At 39.0% G+C, this 18,951-nt stretch overlaps 2 pseudogenes; one reads left to right on the plus strand and one right to left on the minus strand.

The window, feature by feature from the left end:
• Positions 1–6,220, minus strand: part of LOC136068337 (uncharacterized) — a 31,642-nt pseudogene extending 25,422 nt beyond the window's left edge.
• Positions 6,221–6,415: 195 nt separating this feature from the next.
• Positions 6,416–18,411, plus strand: LOC112009240 (peroxidase 24-like; annotated as a pseudogene).
• The last annotated feature ends 540 nt before the right edge of the window (positions 18,412–18,951 follow it).

Below are 18,951 nucleotides of genomic sequence, written 5' to 3' on the forward strand. Positions count from 1 at the left end.
GACATAAGTCTAGAGTTGGACATCTTGAACTAACATAGCTTGTTTAAACTCATGGAACATTTGCTGATTGTTTCCTGTGAATAACAAATCATCAACATAAAGGCAAGCTAAAAGAATTTCACCATGGACATTCTTCTTGACGTAGACTACATGCTCATAAGGACACTTAAGAAAACCACTTCCATGAAAATAGCTGCTAATACGAGAATTCCAAGCTCGAAGAGCTTGCTTTAGCCCATATAAAGCTTTCTTCAAATGATACACCTTGTCTTCTTCTCATTCAACCACAAAACCTTCAGGCTGCTTTACATACACCTCTTCTTCAAGTATGCCATTTAAGAATGCTAATTTGACATCTAGTTGATATATTTTCCAACTATGATGTGTTGCGAGAGAAATCAGCATCTTCACCGTGTCAAGTCTTGCTACTAGAGCAAAGACTTCTTCATAGTCTACCCCATACTTTTGCTTGTAACCTTTAGCTACAATTCTTGCAACCTTTAGCTACAATTCTTGCCTTATAGCGCTCAATTCTCCCATCAACTATGTGCTTAATATTATACACCCATTTTGCACCAATAGTTCTTTGATCTAGAGGAAGTGCAGTAAATTCCCATGTGTTGTTTTTCTCAAAGGCATAAATTTCTTCTTGCATGGCATTCCTCTAACAATTCTCTTTCATAACTTCTTTGAAAGTAAAAGGCTCATGGTCCACATACAAACAAAAGTGATTTGTCTCTTCAGTTTATGCGTAGATATCTTCTAGGCCTCTCATTTTGATTGGTGTTGGAGATGGAGAAATGCTACCTGGGCTTCGGATTGATGAAGTGCATGTTGATGATGCATAGTGCTGGGGTGTTGAGAAAGGTCTCTCTGAACCTTCATAATTCACATCTTCTTCTTCCCTTCTAACTCAAGTGGCTTCTCTTTACTTGTGATGTCATCATTCCATCCCTATGACTATTCTTTACTGAAAATGACATCTCTACTCACCACTACTTTGTTGGTATGTGGTTTGTAGAGTTTGTATGCTTTTGACTCCTCATTATACCCAATGAAGATGCACTTCTCCAAATCCATTAAGAGAGTCTCCAAATCTTTGGACTCTTCAATAGCCACCACGACATGCTCAAATTTATTTGCAAGAGATCTTAATATTTTCTCCACCACACTAACATCTTCAATACCCTTTCCATTACTTTTCAAATGATTAACAATTACAAGTAATCGTGAAAAATAATCAGAAATAGATTCACCATCTTTCATATGAGCAACTTCAAACTCAGCACGAAGAGTTTGCAAACGAACTCTTTTCACATGATCGACACCCTTGAAAAAAATGCCAAGAATCTCCCATGCTTCTTTACTTGACTCTACTTTGGCAATTTTCTCAAAAGTTGACTCATCCACCCCTTGATAGATTAGAAATAGTACCTTCTTGTCTTTCTTCCTTTGATCCTTGAGCAAATTTTTTTTTGTTCTGCATTGTAGGTGGCTTCTTGCTCACTTGTGGGTTCTACATACCCATTAGTGACGAGCTCCCATAGGTCTTGTGATCCAAACAGCGCTTTCATTTGAATCTGTCAACTCTCATAATTTTCTTTCGTCAATTTAGGAATTTGTGGTTGCACCATATTAGAAGACATCTTCAATAATGGTGTAGACAAAGACTCTAGGCTCTAAGAACTTGGCTCTGATACCACTTTGTTGGCTTTATAAAGCCTTGACTTAAAATTCAACAAAGTACTCACAAGAAAGAGAGGAATGAAAAATTTTATTAGAGTACTTCAAACTCACAAACAAAGAGATTAGGCTACTGCCTTGAGAGCTTACTACAACTTTTTCTCTCACACACTTTCACATTATACATCTATCCCCTTTTATAGGGTGAAGTTATAAGAGCTATCATTATTGTCATGACTCTTTGTTGCATAACAGAAAATTCTAGAATGTGGAAGACTCAAAGACACAGACATTATGGAATGACAATAGACAAAATAGTTATGGAAAAACAAAAGACACAAACAGTTATGAAAAAACAAAAGACACAAACTATTATGAAATATCAAGAGGCACCTTTTAGTTTACCACTTCCAACACATATCATATACAGCATGATCAAAACGCCATAAATTGTATGCTGCATGTTTAGTTTAGTACGATCAACATGATCATAGTCTAATTCCGTTAACTATTGTCACATAGTTTAGTTGTTATGTTTTATTGGCACCTAATTCAGCTCCTTGTTTTACTATCTACTTTGAATCAAATTAAATTCTTACTCATCACAAAACAAACAACTTGAAGCAGCCAAGATTTCAATCAAAAATCTATATATATCTAAAAGCTAAGATGTAGCATTTATTGTTACTATGCTCCTGTTGAGCCACTTTATCAGTCACATCATACTCTTTTTCTTTTTCTTTTAAAATCATTTTTCTCTTTATGATTTTTTAATTTTCTTATATAAAATAATTAAATACAAATCATGGACAAACATTATTATTCATTAGATATAAATATTTGACTATTTAGCTACTTAAATTGATTTCAACTTTTCGTTTTCTTCTCTCTAATTTCAAGTAATTTTTTTTTTTAAATTGAATAATTCATTATCATTTTAGTGGATAAAATTAACATTTGAAGTGTCCCTTCATTTATCTACCGTTATAGTGTCTCCTCTTCCAAAATTTCAGTTTTTCACAACCTTATCTCTCTCTCACTCATACATTGATTATTTATTTAAGTTTTATAATGTTATATATATATATATATATACCAATACACATTTTAGATACAATCACCCATCATCTACAACAAAAAATTTAGCACAATACTAATTGTTTTCCATATTTTTCAATCAAGTTTTAGTTTTCACCATTTTGAGAAGACATCAAGCATTAAGTGTCTCTTCATTTATCTACCGTTATAGTGTTTTCTTTTCCAAAATTTCGGTTTTTCACAACCTTATCTCTCTCTCTCACTCATACATTGATTATTTATTTAAGTTTTACAATGTTATATATACCAATGCACAATCTAGATACAATCACCCATCATCTACAACAACAAAATTAGCAAAGTACTAATTTTTCTCCAAATTTTTCAATCAAGCTTTAGTTTTCACTATTGAGATGACATCAATTATATTTGTTTGAAACTTTCAAAGTTAAGGCAATAATAGAAAGACCATTGAGGTAAACAAAGCACACAATAAAAAATGATCTTCTTTTTTTCCCTTTCTTTTTAGCATTCTTGCATTTTCTGAAGTGATTCTGTTGTTTTCCTTTCTAAAATTTTCAATGATATTGACTTTTGTTATTTTTAATTGACTTAGAATTGTTAATGCAGTTTTATTTGGCTTATCATTGTTGTGGAAATTCCTAATATTGATATGAAACATACTTATAATGAACATTTTTTATGCTTATTTGTAGAGTGTCAAAAAATCAAAAAGTATTCAGTATAGTAATTTTGTTATTGTTGCATCTCATGTGTTTGGTAAAATTTCTTTTAGAAATCTTATGCGACTTTCTCAAATTTGTTTGTGATTTTTATTTTGTTCATTCTACTACAAATAATAGGCATCTCCACAATTAAATTTTTAGTTAATTTGAGCTTTCTTGGCAAGTTTTTACTTTATTTAGTTGATCATCTTTAAGGAAAAGCCAAAAAGAGAATAAGACAAAATATAATTTACTCTAAATCATCATTATGCTATTAATGTTTTTATGTATAGATAATTATTAAGGAACTTGATTAATTCTTTCTTAGAATTCCTATTACCCTTATGTCTAGCTTCTTAGATTAATTTTTGGGGGTTCAAGAGAGAGCCTAGCAACATTCTTTATGGTGTTCCCTATTTATGGTTCAAACCCCACCATCTCCCCTCCACCACCATCTACGTATCTCTCTCTCTCTCTCTCTCTCTCTCTCGCGCGCGCGCGCTATATATATATATATATAATTGGCTATTCAAATTAAGAATTCTCATGTATTACTCTTAAAAGATTTTATTAGATGTATAGATGACACTTTTGGTTTATGAAACATGATCAATAAACCGTGATTTTTATATAATTATATCTAGACTATACTACAATGTCATGGTGGATGGATTGATCTTATTTTACTATAAAATCTAAGTAATCATGTGGTTTATGAATTTGAAGAGTTATATATTGTGGAATTTGTTCATATGATGAAATAAAGTTTGCTCTTTGCATTTTATTTTATTTTATACTAGTATGTGACCCCGTGCTACCGCACGGGACTGGTTAATTATAATGATGCTATTGGCCAATTTTTTTGTTATCACACGGATGATAGAATTAAATCAAATAATGAAAAATATATATTGCATTTTATTATTTAAGTAATGCTATTGGTCTTCTTCTTTTTTTCTTTTTTTTTTGGTTTATCATACATAGGATAGCATTAGATAAACCAATGAATAAAAAAAAAAGAATATTGCATTTTATTATTTAAGTGATGCTACAGTGAAGAAAAAAAGAGAATATTACATTTTATTATTTAAAATATATAAAGGGACATTAAAAAATAAAAACTTATCATTGAGCTTGGAATCTTCTTGGAGACACCAATCAAGCGCTAATGTATGAGAGTGTGAAGTAAGGAAGAGTGGGATTGAACATTGTGTTTGAACCCGACCTTGCTCTGAGAAATCTGTAAGGAGGAGGAGAGGGTAGTGTGTGGATCTAGTTGGTAGAGGTTGAGAGAGGAGGAGACATTGGATGGCGATATAGATTTAGGAGGAGATGATGTTTTACTTTTATAGTCTTTCTCGTTGGACTCCTTGGTTCTAGTTATGGAATTAGAAGAGCTCTAGACTCTATTGAGATCACCCATAAAAGTGTGCAGGTGAGATGTTCTAGCTTAGGCCAATGAGTATTATCATTGTGGTTTTCTTGGCTTCTGTATTAAATGTTAATGCATCATTTATTTGGGCACAAAAATTAGAAAATTTAGATAAGATACATAACACAAAATTGGAGTCCAATTTATAATCTCCATAAAAGTGTGCAGGTAAGATGTTCTTACTTAGGTTAATGAGCATTATTATTGTGGTTTTCTTGACTTCCGTGTTAAATGTTAATGCATCATTTATTTGGGCACAAAAATTAGAAAATTTAGATAAGATACATGACATAAAATTTGAGTCAAATTTATAATCTAATTAGATTTTTTTTTTTGAGTTTTGGTTAGGACAAGTGGCGCAAAATTGAGAATCCAATTGAAATTTAATTGGATTTTCTCTCTGCTTCACCTATTATTATATATATAGATATAGATTTCCACTTTATGATATATGATTTATTGCATAGTTATTTTTATATACTTTTTCACTTAGTTTCAATTGTATAGAAGAAAGAAACGTGAATCTATGTTTTGGAGAAAACTATACCTATAAGTGTTGAATTGCATACATCTGTATAGTAATAAACAAAATATACATGGTTACAGCTTGCTCTAATAGTTCTCACACTGTAATTTTTTTTTTTTTTTATCAAAAATTATTGTATTGTATTTTCATACATATCTCCCTATATATAATACGTACCCAACTACAAAATATATTTAATTTGTTAGTTGTTACACCCCAAAAAACTTCTAATATAAAACATAATTTCAAATAACACATATTAACTTTTAAAAATATAAAATCTAATATATTAATTATATAATTATCTAATAAAACATATTCATATCAAATTTTTCAACATATCGTGCGGGTCTGTGACTAGTTTTTTTTTTTAAATTGAATTCAAAATATGCAATACCTGAAGCACAAATTGCAAAGGCTCCCCACATGTATCACAAATACAAGCTATTCCAGACGGAAAATTCACTGGATCTAGCCAAGCCTACAAGGCTACAACCACAAAAAAATAGCACTTATCAATAACTAAATTGTAAGCCTTTCTAGAGCAATAAAGAAATCAAAAAGTACCGGTACGCTTCTGGCTTTGTTGGGAAATAATTGACTGAGAAGAGACCAAGGATTCTTAGGCTTCTCAACGAAACATAAGGTAACGAATTCTTCTTCTTCTTCTTCTTCAGCTTTGTCGTCGTCGTCGTCGTCTTTTTCGTCCATAGCAAACTCTTCTACTTCTTCTTCTTCTTCTTCGTCGTCGTCATCATCAAGGGAAGTGATCTGAAGGCCTTTTAGCTTTTCCATAGAGTCTCCCTCCTGAGACATTTCGGATTCAATTTTCTTATGAATTTTGGAGGATATGGAGATTTGCGTGGGTTGCGCAGTTTTGTATTGTATTGTAACGTAGTTGTTCTTCTTCCTTCAGTGAGCTAAGGGGTTTAGGGTTTTACCTTCCTGTAATGAACTATTTACTCAGAGAAAAAAGACCACTACCACTATTTTTTAAGGATGCAATGTGTGTGTTAGCAAGGTAGTGGAGAAAAGAGAGAAACAAAGAGAGAGATGAATACTAATTTGAGTTCCTTCTTGATCTCTATAGTAGTCTTTGGATCACTTCTAGGAGTTTGTCATGGAGGGGAGTTGAGAAAACATTTTTACAAGGATAGTTGTCCCCTGGCTGAGGACATTATGAAGGAAATCATTTGGAAACGTGTGGCAAGCAATTCAACTTTGCTAGGGTAATTCACATCTTTTATCTTTCATTTTCATGATTGTTTTGTTAGGGTAATTCACATCTTTTATCTTTCTATCTCTCTCCATGCATTACATTCCTCCTTATCATTCATGTCCTAAAATTGCAATATTTAGGAATATAATAATTTTTTACAATTGTTGACATAGCTTGTTATGATTGGCACATAATAAAATATTGTCAGTGGTAGACTCAAATAAAACTGTTTTGTCAGGGTAATTCACATCTTTTATCTTTCTATCTCTCTCCATGCATTACATTCCTCCTTATCATTCATGTCCTAAAATTGCAATATTTAGGAATATAGTAATTTTTTACAATTGTTGACATAGTTTGTTGTGATTGGCACATAATAAAATATTGTCAGTGGTAGACTCAAATAAAAGTGATTATCCTAATCATAACATAGGTCATATCAACAACATTCATAACTAGGATTCATTTTTCAAACCATGAAACACATGCACTGTTATATGTTTTCTAGACATCTAAGGTATTGAATAGTTATAATTGACAAGATTGATAAGTATTGACGAAATTGGCAAGTCTATCCTATGTGGATGAGTCCTTCGATATGGACGAGTATACCCTCAGGACAGACGATGTGGAAGACAACACTACGGACGAGGGCATCCAGGCCATTTAATACAATCAACTAAACGGTTATACCTCCAACTGTATGAACAGTTTGAAAACGTTGATGCCTCATTACACAGCCCCAAAACGTTACCAAAAGGAGCATTAAGACCTCCATAACTCCTCCAACGGCTAGAGACCATGAGAGCATATATAAAGCCCACACACACTCCCACGAGGGCGAGAGAGAGATATACAAGTAAGAAAGGAGATTTTTTCTTTGATTTCTATTCATCTTATATTGCTTTATTTTGAAGAGAGTTTCATATTCTAACTTTGGCATCGGAGACATTGTGGCAGGCACCACACCGGTGACCATTGGTGAAAGTTGGAAGATCACCTCCATCCGACGAACATTACTGACGAGCTTACACTCATCAGTTTGGCGCCGTCTGTGGGAACGACATTTTCGTGTTCAAACTCGAAATAGTGGTTTCCTATCTTTATTCTTTTGGATGGAGTCCAATCAAGATTCTGCAGCCCTAGCTCAGCAAGTTCAGGCCCTTGCAGCCACAGTTGAAGAGCTGACTAGGCAAAACTAGGAAATGAGGCTACGGTTGCAGCAGGAGGAAAATCGTTCGAGGGGGAATCAAGAAGACGAAGGGGATAGCCACAGGAGAAGTGACTATCGAGGGCCAAACACTCCCGCCGGGCAAAATTCAAACCTTCTTTGGGAGATGAGGACGGAGATGGACGAACTTAGAAATGCCATCAAGGAAAAAACAGAGCGGAGTGTGGATTGGATGGTTTGGGTGACGGATTCGCCATTCACAACAGCAGTCCTCGACTGTCCAGTGCCGTCAAAATTCTGGCTACCTCAGCTCGAGCCCTTTGATGGGCTGAAGGACCCCCAAGATCACCTAAATACCTTCAAAACGACCCTGGGACTTCAGCAGCCCCCAGATGAAATATTGTGTCGTTCCTTCCCAACAACACTCAAGGGAGCTGCCCGGGAGTGGTTCACAAAGTTGCCAACGTCGTCCATCGACACATTCGAGCAGTTGAGCAACGCCTTCCTGCGTCACTTTATTGGAGGACAACGACCAAAAAGAACCGTGGATCACTTGCTCACCATCAGGCAGAGAGTGAAGGAGACCTTAAGGTCATATGTGAAACGCTTTACCAGGGAGACACTAGAGGTAGATGAGGCTGACGATATGGTGCAGTTGACTACCTTCAAGGTAGGGTTGAAGTCTAGGGAGCTCGTTACCTCACTCGCGAAGAACCCCCCAAAGATGATGGCTGAAATGCTCCTTAAATCGCAGAAGTTCATGAACGCTGAGGACGCGTTGGCTGCTATCAGGGACGGAGATAGACCGGGGGACAAAGGGAGAAGGGAAGACGACCGTAGAGGACAAAAGCGAGACCGTCCGGATCGTCGAAATAATGACGGAGTCAGAAGGAAAGATGATAAAAGTCCACGAACTGTAAAATTCACCCCTCTTGTTATGCCTGTTGGCAAAATTTTGACGCAGATTAAAGATGAACACTACCTTAAATGGCCATGGCCATTGCACTCGTCCCCTAGCGTCCGTGACAGGAGTAAGTATTGTCGATTTCACAAAGATCATGGCCACTACACCGAAGATTGTAGGGATCTCAAAGAGCAAATAGAGGAATTGATACGAAAAGGGAAGTTGCAGAAGTTTATAAAGAAGGGAGAGTACAACAAATTTTGAGACGAAAACAACAGCCAACATGAGTCCTCGTCCAAGAGCGGAAGCCGTTAGTCCCAGCCTCCTCAAAATGTGATCGGGGAAATACAGACGATAGCAGGGGGGCCTGTCACAGGAGGCTCATTCAAATCACCTAAGAAAGCACATCAATGACAGGTGAATAGCGTCCACATGGTGCCCCCGCCTAAGTACAGACGAACTGATCAGGATATGACCTTCAATGAGAATGACGCTAGAGGAGTGAAACAGCCTCATAACGACCCTTTGGTCGTGATGCTTACCATAGAAGGGTTCAACACCAAAAGGATCCTCGTGGACAACGGTAGTTCTGCTGACATCATTTACTTTCCTGCATTCCAGCAACTGAAACTGGATCCAAGAAGACTACCTCCGTTTGATTCTCCCCTCGTTAGCTTCAACGGTGACAGAGTATATCCCAAAGGCATAGTGACGCTGGCTGTAATAGTGGGAACATACCCGAAGCAGTTGACTCGTCAGATAGACTTCTTGGTAGTAGATTGTCCATCGTCATATAATGTCATTATTGGGAGGCCAGCACTCAACAAGTGGAAGGCGTCCACATCCACTTACTGCCTGAAGGTAAAATTCCCAACAGAAAATGGTATTGGTGAAGTTAAAGGAAACCAAGTTCTAGCTCGGGAATGCTACTAGGCTGTTTTAGCAGCTAAGGAAAACCACACGTGGACAATAGAAGGAAATGAGGAAGAAAAAGTAGAGGCACTGGAAGCAGTGGAGCTGGTCGAAGGGGAAGCAACGAGAACAACAAGAATAAGGATGACCCTAAGTCCTGAGATGAGAACGAAGCTCATTCAGTTTCTTAAGGAGAACTTAGACGTCTTTGCCTGGAGCCATGACGACATGCCAGGCATATCTCCAGAAGTCATCCAACACAGGTTGAATGTGGACCCAGAGAGGAAGCCCATCAAGTAGAGACGAAGAACCTTTGCGCCCAAGAGAGACCAAGCCATCACTGACGAAGTGAGCAAACTCTTGAGTGCAGGCTTCATCAGGGAGGTATATTATCCAGATTGGCTTGCAAACGTCGTTCTAGTAAAGAAAGCAAATGGGAAATGGAGGATGTGTGTAGACTTCACAGACCTAAACAAGGCCTGCCCGAAGGATAGCTTTCCTCTTCCGAGAATAGACCAGCTCGTAGACTCTACGGCTGGGCACAAGCTGTTGACGTTCATGGACGCGTTCTCAGGGTACAACCAGATAAAAATGGCTGACGAGGACCAAGAGAAAACCGCCTTCATTACCAGTCAAGGGCTCTACTGTTATAAGGTAATGCCGTTTGGACTGAAGAACGCAGGAGCGACTTATCAGAGGTTGGTAAATAAAATGTTCATCAAGCAGATAGGCAGGAACATGGAGGTGTACGTCGACGATATGCTCATTAAGAGCAAGGAAGAGCTTGCACATTTGGACGACCTTAAGGAGACATTCGATACCCTCAAATAATACCAAATGAAGCTGAATCCTGGTAAATGTGTTTTTGGTGTTGCCTTCAGAAAATTTCTGGGATTCATGGTGTCTTAAAGAGGAATAGAAGCAAATCCTGAGAAGGTACAGGCCATAATCAATATGGCATCACCTAAGACTGTCAAGGAGGTCTAGAAGCTCACAGGCCGGATTGCAGTACTTAACAGGTTCGTCTCTAGAGCAACGGACAAATGCTTGCCATTCTTTAAGACTCTGAAGCAAGCCTTTGAATGGACCGACGAATGTGAAGTGGCATTCCAAGAGCTCAAACGTTACCTTAGCAACCCGCCACTTCTAAGCCTGTCCAAAGAAGGTGAAAACTTGTATTTGTACTTAGCAGTATCATCTACAGCCGTCAGTGCAGCCTTAATCCGAGAAGAAGATAGGAAACAGCTCCCAGTTTACTACGTCAGCCAAGCTTTCCAAGGAGCTGAATCCAGGTACCCAAAAATCGAGAAAATCACGTTCGCATTAATAGTAGCTTCACGCAAGCTCAGACAATACTTCCAGGCAAATCCAATCTTAGTGATGACAGACCAACCCATCAAGAAGTCTATGAGCAAGCCTAAAGCAGCTGGGAGGATGGTCCAATGGGCGATTGAACTCAGCCAATTCGACGTGGAATACCATCCCAGGATGGCCATTAAAGCACAAGCGTTGGCAGACTTCATCGCCGAGTTTACCTATCCAGATGAGCCCAACCATACCAGCAAGGACAAAACATGGGTAATGCAAACTGATGGCTCGTCAGCCCAAAAAAGAGGGGGAGTAGGGGTCGTCATAACCACTCCTGACTGAGAAGTATTGAGATATGGAGTTCAGCTAAAATTCCCAGCCACCAATAATGAGGCAGAGTACGAAGGAATTCTGACAGGCTTAAGGCTCAGAAAAGAGCTTGGGGCCAGGAACCTGCTAGTCCAGAACGACTCAAAGTTAGTAATTGGGCAGATCAGAGGAGAATACGAAGCAAAAGAAGAAAGAATGCAGAAATACCTCAAATTGACGAAGCACTTGACTCAAGAATTCAAAAAAATAGGATTCATCCAAATCCCGAGAAGCCAGAATAGGGCCGCAGACGAAGTTTCAAAGATAGCCTTATCGGAAGAAATAAAATCGAAGACAGATCTGATGATTGAGATACAGAAAAACCCCAGCATAGAAAAAATTTTAACATTCGCAGTCCAGAGCACAAGTAGCTGGATGACGCCCATCATGTCCTTCCTCCAGGATGGCCACCTACCTCAGGACGCAGATGAAGCCAAGAAGATCAAGAAGAGAGCTGCCAGATTCACGATTCTCAATGACACCTTATAAAAAAGAGGTTTCTCCATGCCTTACTTGAGGTGCGTTGACGAAGGAGAAGCCGAATACGTCCTGAGAGAGGTCCATGAAAGAATTTGCGGAGACCATGCAGGACCAAGATCCTTGGTGAGAAAGATTATGCGAGCAGGGTACTTCTGGCCAACTATGCAAGATGACGCATCAAGGTTCGTCAAGAAATGTGACAAGTGTCAGAGGTTTGGGAATATTCAACGACTGCCATCAAAAAAGCTGAAGATGATAACATCTCCATGGCCATTTGCACAATGGGGAATCGACATCGTTGGCCCCCTGCCTCAAGGAAAAGGTCAGGTAAAATTCTTGCTAGTTGCTATTGATTATTTTACTAAATGGGTTGAAGCGGCGACTATCACCGAGACCAGAATCCAGAGTTTCGTGTGGAAGAATATAATCTGCAGATTCGGGATTCCACGGACGATCATATCAGACAACGGACGACAGTTCGATTGCCAGGATTTCAAAGACTTCTGCTCGGGCCTGGGCATCAAGAACCAGTTTTCATCACTAGGCCACCCTCAGGCGAATGGACAGATGGAAGTGACGAATCGCACGTTGCTCAAGATCATAAAAACCAAACTGGACGATGCGAAGGGTGCCTGGCCAGAAGAGCTGCCCAACGTCTTGTGGGCCTACAGAACCACGGCTAGAACCCCAACGGGAGAGACCCCCTTCAGACTTACCTACGGTACAGAAGCAGTGATCCCTGTCGAAGTGGGAATAACCAACATCAGACGAAAAGCGTTCAATGAAGAAGAGAATGATGACTTACTATGAGTTGACCTAGATTGCCTTGACGAAGTACGAGACAAAGCCTTCAGCAGGAGGACGGAATACCAGAAAAAAATGACAGACTACTACAACAGAAGGGTGAAGCTCAGGCGACTCAACATAGGAGACCTCGTCCTGTGCAAAGTGACCCAAGCAACCAAAGACCCAACTCAAGGAAAGCTCGGCCCCACGTGGGAAGGACCATACAAAGTCATTCACTACTCCAGACAAGGCAGCTACCACCTGGAAACCCTAGACGGACAAAGGCTCCCAAGACCATGAAACATTGATCATTTGAAGAAATACCATCAGTAGATGTAATGGAAACACGTATTCGTCATTAACAATCAATAAATGAACTATTCAGGCAATATTTGTGTACGAACAGGCCTGGTCTAGAAGAAACTAACAAAAGCCAAAAATGGCTAAGTAACAAGATTCTGCCTTGACGAATGTACGTTACTGACGAATGTACGTTACTGACGAATATAATGTCACTAAGAGTGATTAAAAAGCCAAAAATGGCTAAGTAACAAGATTCCGCTTAGACGGATGTAAGTTATTGACGAATAAATAAAAGCCAAAAATGGCTAAGTAACAAGATTCCGCCTTGACGGATGTACGTTACTGACGAAGATAATATCACTGAGAGTGATTAAAAAGCCAAACATGGCTAAGTAACGAGATTCCGCCTAGACGGATGTAAGTTACTAACACATATATATGCGTCAAATTGGCCAAATAATAAAATGCCAGAAGAAAAGGCTAAATGGCAAGACTCCATCTTGATGGAAGTACGCTACTGACGATTAAAAAAAATCAAATATAAGGTGCCACCAAGATGACAGACACGGCAGGCATGCATCAGATAAAAAAAAAAAAAAAACGCGCAATCACGAATACAAGTAAGTGCCAAAGAAATAAAATTAAAAGCTTGAAACTAGCAGGCCAATTACCATTGTCTTTACAACTAAGAGCCCATAAACGCTGAGCTGAAAACGCTGTCCTCAAAATAAATAAAATTGTTCAGCAAATAGATTTACAAAAAGAAACAGATGCCCAGAACATGATGGGCAACACAAAAAGAAAGAAATTTTTGCAAAGTGTCAAAGTCGTCCAGAAGCGTCGTCAGCAGGGGCATCCTCGGTACGAGCAGCTTCATCAGGAGCGTCAGCTGGAGCTTTAGTCTCAATGGCAGACAATTGAACAGCCTTGTCAGCCGCCATTTCTTGATCCACCTCTTCCAGATCCAGCGCCTCCATGTTCACTCCGGAAGGGTGCTTGACGAGGTATCTCCTCAGAAGCTCAAAACCCTTGAAATACCAACTGAGGAGCATGGTGTTGTACTCGTCAGTGGTCTGAAAGGCTGCTACTGATCTGGCTACGATGGTCTTGAGGCTCTCCTTGGCTGCAATAATCTGCTCGTCCTTCTCAATGGTTAGTTGGTGCTCCACCCTAAGATCGTCTGTTAGCTTCTTTGCCTGCTCTCTCAAGGTATTCGCCGTACCCATGGATTCGATAAGATCTTTCTTCAAGGCAGAATTCTCCATCTCCAATACCTCCACCCTAGAAGTTAGAGACGCCACCTTTGTCTCCTGAGTAAGATACTCAGAAGAAAGATGAAGACTCTCCCCCAGCACCTAAAAGAGAGTTAGAGGCATTAAAAAAAAAAAAAAAAAAAAACCTGAGGTAGAGGTACCTGAATGATCTTATGGAAAAAAAAAAAAAAAAAAAAAAACCTGAGGTAGAGGTACCTGAATGATCTTATGGACGTGGCCAGCGGCTACCCCACTAAGGGGGGCACCGGACAAGGCCTTTAAGTCGGCAGCTGTTATTACTTCGTGGGCCATGTCCACTGCCATTTTCTCGTCATTCCAAATGGTAAGTGGACGAGAGTCAGCCTTCTCCTTCTCCTTCCCTTTTTCAGATAGACGTGGCCTTTTTGAGACGGGAGTGCCACCTATCTCTTCCAGTGACACAGTTGGAGAAGCTGTCCTTATCGTCTCTCCCACGGAAACGATCGGGTGGACGGAAGCAGCTAGAGCAACAGGAGTGCCTCTCTCGGTAACACGTACTGTCTTCTTGCCGAGGTTGGACAGTGGCTCATCTTTCTTCGACCTCATTTTAGCGTAGAGGTCCTTGTTAAACTTCGTCGTCATCTCTGCCAGAAAAGAGCAACATAAAAATAAACAAACAGAGGAGGAAGGAAAGAAAAATGCTGACAGGTTCAACACTTACTCTTTTTTCCTTCAATTTCAATGTTTCGTAAAACGAAAGAGGAAGGATCCGGGCCGAGATTGTAAAAAGCAAGCGTCCTCGGGTCTACCAAGTCATCCCAGCTCTCAATTGTCTGGGCGTATTCAATTGCTTGCTCAACTCGTTCCTTGTACCTGTTCTTGAGTTTAGGTCGTCTCTTCACTGCAAAAAGGAGGATAACAAAAAAAAAAAATTGTTGTGACGACCACAAGCAAATGAATACAACCAAACTAAAACGACAAGGAGGGAAACTGACGCACCTAAGGTCGGGGTTCCCCACCGACGGAGCAACCTTGGAATGTCACCCCACTCCTGACTGGAGGGAGTCTCAAAGTCATCCCCGGACACAAAGAAAAATCTTGACTTTCAATATCTGAAGGACGAAGGCAGCCCTCCAATAATCCTGGTTCTCCTCTCCCAAGGAACCAACTCATAATACCCATACTCCTTTGACTCTTTCAAACGATAAAGGTCGACGAGTTCACCCACCTTAATCATATCCCCGTTAGCAGCCAACCATATCTCCATACAGTTGACTACTATTTTCCATGAATTAGGCATTAACTGCCCAGGGGCAATCCCAAAATGGCTCAGAAGCTCCATGAAGAAAGGGTGGACGGGGAATCTAAGTCCACAGGTAAAGGCAGCCTCATAAAAGCACACCTCACCTAGGAAGAAATGACAAGCCCTATCCTTGTCACTAGGCCGACGAACGCGAACCCTTTCTGGAAACTGGAACCTATCCTTAAATCTACTCACCTTCTCGGCATCCAGACCACAAACCTCTTCAAGGGCATAAAAAGCCCTAACGACGCGGGGAGAAGAGACAGCCGTATCCCCCTCCACTGGATTACCGCTAGACGACAACCCAGTCTCGAGATCCCTGGATCTGACTTCAGACATTATCTTCTCCTTCCTCACCTGACCCTCGAACCAGTCAATTGATTGCCTAATTAAAGGCAACAATTCAGTCAATACCACACTAAGGCCACTACCCTAAAAAAAAAAATTTCAAAATCTGAGAAAGTGCCTAAAGCCCCCCCTAAGCGCGCAAAAAGAAAAGAAACCGAGGGACAAACGACTCTAACCTCAGAATTACCAACCATGAAAACCCAACAAAAACGCAGAAAAGGAAAGCAACACAACTGAATCATAGGCAAATTAAAAAGAAGCAGGAAAAAAGAAAATTAGGAACAGTACCACAGCATATCCAAGAAAGGAAAAGCGAGAGGGAAGGAGAAACATACCTTAATCAATGGCGGATTGAGGAAGCTCTGCTTAACCAGCGTACCAACTCAAAGAAAAATGGCAGGAAAAAGCTAAAGAAGAGTAATGATTGAAATGTGAAGAAGAAAAATGAGGAGAAAAGGAAGTTAAAAGTAAAAGCTCGAAAAATGGAAAGACCGGCGGGAAACCCAATAGTCTCATCACTTGGGACATTAATTGTACCAATCAGCGCGCGCCATGAAGGCCACGATTTGTGAAGCGCCGCCGCTTCGCACTTAATACGGAGCAGAACCCCAAGAGTCATTTATAACTTGTAACCCTTCATATTCCATGATCGTCACTAAAACGACGAACACAGAATCAGGGGGCAGCTGACGAGATTGATAAGTACTGATGAAATTGGCAAGTCTATCCTATGTGGACGAGTCCTTCGATATGGACGAGTATACCCTCAGGACAGACGACGTGGAAGACAACACTACTGACGAGGGCATCCAGGCCATTTAATACAATCAACTAAACGGTTATACCTCCAACTGTATGAACCGTTTGAAGACATTGATGCCTCATTACACAGCCCCAAAACGTTACCAAAAGGAGCATTAAGACCTCCATAACTCCTCCAACGGCTAGAGACCATGAGAGCATATATAAAGCCCACACACACTCCCACGAGGGCAAGAGAGAGATATACAAGTAAGAAAGGAGATTTTTTCTTTGATTTCTATTCATCTTATATTGCTTTATTTTGAAGAGAGTTTCATATTCTGACTTTGGCATTGGAGACATTGTGGCAGGCACCACACCGGTGACCATCGGTGAAAGTTGGAAGATCACCTCCATCCGACGAACATTACTGACGAGCTTACACTCATCAATAATGTATCAAGGTTGCGATGCCTCTGTATTGCTAGACTCTACAACACATAACCAAGCTGAGAATGCGGCAATTCCAAATTTGTCTTTGGGGGGATTTGATGTAATAGATGAGGTGAAGACAGAGTTAGAAAAGACCTGTCTTGGAGTAGTTTCTTGTGTAGATATTGTGGCTTTGGCTGCTAGAGACTCGGTTTCCTACCAAGTATTGGAAATATTTTAGTGTGACTTGGAAACAACATAGTAGCATTAGCAAGATGTGTCTGGTCTGAAAAACCATGCCAAGGTAGTGAAGTTGATGTTTTTGACCAAATTCCTTCTCATTTCAAATGGAATGGAAATGGAAAGAGTCCCTTTCATGATTAAGGTTTTATTTCCAAACATCTAATAGCGTATAGAATGTCATGTTATTTATTATTTTAAATAATGTGACACTAGATAACTTTTAGATTCGTAAAAATTTAATCCGAACAATGAAACTAATCTCCTTTCCTAGTTCTACACCTTCACTTAGTTTATGTTACTCTTTCAAGTATAAATACACACACCATTACCAAAATAGCACTACCTTTACTGTTCCTATAAATCAATTCTGAAAGCCAAATGCAATACCTCAAACTCTTTCTCTTTTCCCTTTTTTTTTTTTCATCATCTTGCATTTAGCATTATGTAATCAAATGCTTGTGGAAATGATTGTAGTTTCAAAGGCCAATCTGGGAAGTACTTACTGGTAGGAGGGGTGGAAGCATATCGCGTATTTCAGAAGCCCTCGCCAACATCCCATCACCATTCTTCAATTTCGGCAGCCTAAAACAATCTTTTGCCAACAAAGGCCTCACAGTTCATGATTTTGTTGTTTATCAGGTAAAGATTCTATATGGGGGGAAAAAGCTTTATATAAGCTTGTAACATGATAACACCGTTTCACTAAATCAAGGTCTTTTCCATAAGCATATTGCGTATGTAGATGTAAAAAGCTATGTCCTATTGCTAGTCTTAAGTAATAACAATTTAACTCTTTCAAAATGATATCTTAAGTTGTGTCCAAATGATTAACAAATTAGTTTTGGTTAGGTGGACATACAATTGGTGTTGGGCATTGCAATTTCTTTAGCAAGAGGCTATACAATTTCACAGGAAAAAATGATGCAGATCCTTCTCTAAACTCGACCTATGCTGCTTTCTTGAAAACCCAATGCAAAAGCCTCTCAAACAACATAACTATCGTGCCAATGGATCCTGGAAGCCCCCTATCCTTTGACAACAACTACTTCAAAAACTTGAAGCCCAATCAAGGTCTTTTCGAATCTGATGTGGCACTTTTAACAAACAATGAAGCTACCAATACTGTCGATGAGTTGCTTGACTCTCAAGATTTTTTCGCGGAGTTTGGTCAATCGATGAAGAGGATGGGAGCCATTGATGTGCTTACAGGATGTTCGGAAGAGATTAGGAAGAAGTGTAATGTAGTTAATTCTTGAGAGCTAGTTGGTTTATTAAGTGTGACAAATAAGTCATATGTATATATTTTTTTCACTTTTTGTGTCAATTATGAATAACTAGTCACTAACTTGTGTTATGCATGGAAAAGTTTGACAATTTTATTTTAATATATTATACATATTTGTTTTCTTTATTAAATACTAATAAATCAAAAAAATGTCAATTAACTTCATATTAACATGAAATAATATTATATATGTTATCTCTAGAGTATATATGAACAAATAAATCAAGGTTAATAGTAACTTGACGGTTATTTCATAGGTTCATATAACAATTTCCACATTAAAATTGCAATAATATAACAACAAAAACTCACATACAAATAAATACAAAAATAATTTGTTTATGCTTGTATGCTTCTACTTCTCATGGATAGAAATCTTCATTACTGTATATGGTCGTATCTCTATTTTGTTGTACATTCTGTAGAGGGTTTGTATTTTTGTATGATGTAGTCTCATTTTTCATCTCAAGGTAAAGTTAAACATGGCCCCAAAGAGCAACAAAAAGTTGTT

The sequence above is a fragment of the Quercus suber genome, unplaced genomic scaffold, assembly GCF_002906115.3.
Source record: "Quercus suber isolate HL8 unplaced genomic scaffold, Cork oak 2.0 scaffold_8, whole genome shotgun sequence".
NCBI classification, from domain to species: Eukaryota; Viridiplantae; Streptophyta; class Magnoliopsida; order Fagales; family Fagaceae; genus Quercus; species Quercus suber.